Source organism: Poecilia mexicana, unplaced genomic scaffold (assembly GCF_051168715.1).
Source record: "Poecilia mexicana isolate PSO_F unplaced genomic scaffold, ASM5116871v1 scaffold_7, whole genome shotgun sequence".
In the NCBI taxonomy this organism is placed as follows: Eukaryota; Metazoa; Chordata; class Actinopteri; order Cyprinodontiformes; family Poeciliidae; genus Poecilia; species Poecilia mexicana.
Genome location: NW_028263376.1, coordinates 31,559,201 through 31,563,315, shown reverse-complemented (window position 1 = coordinate 31,563,315; position 4,115 = coordinate 31,559,201). Strand labels below are relative to the sequence as shown.

General features: G+C 41.5%; 1 pseudogene; it reads right to left on the bottom strand.

The window, feature by feature from the left end:
• Window positions 1–406: 406 nt before the first annotated feature.
• LOC106903790 (uncharacterized) lies at window positions 407–2,935 on the bottom strand (annotated as a pseudogene).
• Between the last annotated feature and the right edge of the window lie 1,180 nt (window positions 2,936–4,115).

The window sequence follows — 4,115 nt, the reverse complement described above, 5'->3', positions numbered from 1 at the left end:
ATAAAAAGACCACAGACAACGTATATGAATTTTACAGACAAAGCTTTTGCAAAAGGAGAACTTTCCGCCACAGCCTCTCCAGGCCGTTCACAGAGAATTCTGATCTCCTTCCACGCGAGCCCCTGTTTTATTGTCAAGCAGAACAACCAAAAGGGGCAGTCAGGAAGAACAACAAAGGTCGTAAAACTTCTAACCTAAACAAACCAGCAACTCAGTTCCAGGTGTGATATCTGATCTACGGTCTGAGCCCAGTTCAGCTCTAGGTCAAACTGTCAACAAGGAGGGAGGATAAACAAGAGACAAAATACGACTGCTCACAGGCAGTTAGGAGGTATTCTGGTTGATAAGAATTAAGGTCTGGGAAACACAGAGTTAAGTGTCTCACATAAAGATAAACAGACAGTCGTAACCTCCAGGTCAGTTTATACACACATAAGCAAGAGAACACTTTAAACTAAAAATCACAATAATACTGATTAACATTAGACTGAATATGAACTAAAGTAATAATGATAATACCAAAAAATATCTAACATTCCCCCCTTTTTATCATTTTACTATGTGTGTAAACTTTATGCAAAAGCCAAGCATAGAAAAGAAAAGAAAAGAAAAAGAACCAATAAATGCAAGTTTTTTTTTTTTTTTTTTTTTTTTCCTAAGCTAAACACAAAAAATATACAATGAATAAATGTAATATAATGAAATAAATGAAAATAAAAGAAACAGCAAAAATCAAATGCAGTTTTCTCATCACTACACCACTTGTTTCCACATTTTCGGTGCAGGAATCATTCAGCAAATGAATTAATCTGTTTATTGATTACAGAAATTCATCATTGTTCAGAAAATCATCAGAAACTTGGAACAAGTCTTCTTCAGTTGTCTCATAAGATGCCTTTGCCAGTTGATAGTTGATAACAGTTGTGTTAACTGTTTTAAACATCATATGTCGTAGACAAGGAATAATGCAACTTGTGAAAAGACAGAACAGAACTAAAACAATCAGAACAGGTGTCACGAGCTTTAACAGCAAGGACCACCATGGTCCAGAAGTAAGCCATGAAAGCAAATCAAAAGAGGATGATCCTTGTGTTCCACTTTCTATGTAATGTTTAAGTTCCTCCAGTTCCTGTTTCATCAAGCACAAAAGTGCAGTCGTTGCAGACCCCTCCCTGAGAGGCTGTGAGGAAGTCCAGGAAAACACGGTTTTGCATAACCATGTTCCTCAGTTCAGTCAGTTCTTTCTTGGTGCCATTGGCTGTGTACTGTTGATGAGTCGCAGTAATTCATATCTGTTGATCTCAACGTGGTCCCGAATCTCTCCTAGATCAACCCACGGAAAAAGACTTTGCATGAATTTTTCTCCGCCGTTCCAAATCCTGAATTCCCATGGAACTCCGGTATGTGTTGTTAGGCCTCCCCATCTTTTGACCTCTGACATAACTGTTCGTTTGGAGCGGGTGTGTAGATCATTCTGTGCTTTCCTGATGAACGCAATCGGGTTGATTAGAGGTACCACAGCACACAGTCCTCCCCAATTTTTCGGCAAGAACATGTACGCTTCATTCCCGCATATGAAGTACCAGTCTGCCAACATCCGTGAGCCATAATCTCCTGGCACTATGGCGCTGCACGGTGTTGTCACTTGTCTCCTCTTTGTCTTATGCGTGATGTTGAAACTCCTCTCCTGAAGCAAGTTGTCACAGTCTGGGTTGTCCTTCCAGACTTTGCAGTGTGGAGTCGCCCTTTGACCCCTGCAGGCTGTGCAGTCGATGAAATCCTGTGTCGGTTCGCAGTAGGTGTAAACTCTGTTACACAAGTTCCAGGGCAATGTCCCTAGAACAACATGTCCATTATTATAAACACAGTTCCTCAGAGATCCTGCTTTGGCTCCTGCTAACGAAATGATCTCTGGTATTTTCCATATAGTTTGTTGAGATGACGGAAAAGGAAGTACATCGTCTGCAAGTGAACAATTTAAAGATTGAAACAGTCCTTGCACAGCCCCATCCTCCCATCCAGAGGTCAGCTGAATAATCCTTCTCACGTGGTCTGTCTCCCCTTAGGGGTGGGATGCGGCGCGGTCTGGTGCTTAGAACATAGAGACACATCTGTTTGTCGTCAGTAATGTTACCTGGTCGGAGACCTGAGTTGTATATGGAAACCGGCAGCTGCACACACACGTAGCAGTTCACAGCATGTCCCTCATAAGCGGTTCTGTTCATCAGTTTCCACCAAAGATTGGTACTGTAGTCGTGTGGGTGGAACTCAGGCTCGCTTCCTCCTCCAAACATCAAGCATACAGCAGTCACAGCGCAGTAGAAGATCCATCTGGCATATGGAGTCTCCATTGCTGCTCGGCGTACAGAGATGTTAGAACCCCCAAACTAAAGAAGTGAGAATCTTAGCGTTTCTTCACCGGGTTTGAGACGAGCTACTACTATAAAGTAACTCCCCTTTGTACCCCGGAAGCTCTCAGAAGAAGCTCTCCTTCCTCTCTACTCCGACTTTAGGGGTTTAACACTCTCTGCAGCTTACAGTGACTGAGATGTATCCAGCTGGGTCTTTCAGCAATATTTACAGCTGTTGGTGTGGTCATCAGCACCTGGAACGGTCCTTCCCACCGTGGACTCGTCCAGTTCTTTCGTTTGATGACCTTTATGTAGACCCAGTCACCTTGCTCGATTGGAGCGGCCTCCTGTACAGGAAGAGAATCATAAGGCAGTAACTTTGCTCTGGACACTTCCTTCAGTTTAAGAGTCCTGATCATATAATCTGCTAATGTCTGATCTTCATCAGCTTTTTGTATTCTGGAGCAAACAGAGGCAATCTGTAAGCTCTCCCATGAATTATTTCAGAAGGTGTTAGACCATCAGCTGTCTGGGTGATTCTCATATAGAGCTTCACTAAATCTAAACATTCTGTGGAATACCGTGTGTTGGGATACAGTTTTGCAGATAGCCTTAGCTACCATCGAAGCATCTGCATGCTTTGATGGAACTATTTCAACCCATTTAGAAAAAGCATCAATCATCATCTAACAGTATTTGTTAAATCAAAAGTTCATAACAAAAAAAAAATTTTATGTAAGAATTTAGTAGTTATATAGTATTACCTCACCATTTTCCCATTTCCCCCCTTTTTACACATGGCATTGCCCATGTGTCACAATCACTTAAGCTTTTATAAAGTCTTTGGGAGGGTTAGTAGTTAATGCAGGTGAACTCATAGGTTTATAGAAGATATTTTAGCAGACACGTATTTTAAGTGCAGGGTTATATTGTGGTTTTTCTTTGTTAAACTCTAAATTAAATTTTTCAATTAAATTCAACGAAATATTTCATAATATTTCAACACTGCAATATCAATTTTTTTCAACACGTAGAGATGTTTAAGTTAGTTCCAAACTAGTACATAAAACATTTGAAAATCATTATTAGCTTAGGATCTCTAATACATTTTTCTAATTGGTGTAATTTAGTTGCATAGCTCTATCAGTTTTTTTGTTTAACTTTTAATGATTATAATTTTTCTTCTTCATAGTTTCCCAACCTATGGCTCGTGGGCCCTAAGAGGATCACTGGTCCTTCTGTTAAGGACTGAGTTAACGGGTACAAAATGAACGATTGTATCTAACATTGTACCTAAAAACCTCTAAAATGTTCCTTTCTGGGTAGATTATTCCTATATGCAAACAGGATTAGTGAGCACATTCTTATATCACAGCGGTGTGTGTATAACTTATCTCGCATTTCTCCACTGTCTCACTTCTCGCTTCCCCCTCCTGCTGTTGGCGTCGCTGCAGCTGGTCCTCCCCCCGCCTCTCCTCCAGCTCCCTGTCAGTCCAACTGGCTCTGGTGTTGGATAAGTTGTCCAGATCGTCCCTTAGTGAATGTCCAGGTTGTCCACCAATGAATTTAGTTCCAGTCCAAACGTCCAGCAGGACTCCATACAGTAGTTTGCTGCATGGCAGTTCCCAGATGTCCAGGAATCAGGATCAGCGGACATCTTGGCGCCTTCAGGTGGCAGAAATCATTGTGTCCTTTTTCGCTTCTTTATCAATTGTCATTGGCTGGTGATGAAGGAGGGACATCATCTGATCTGGCAGGACAGGT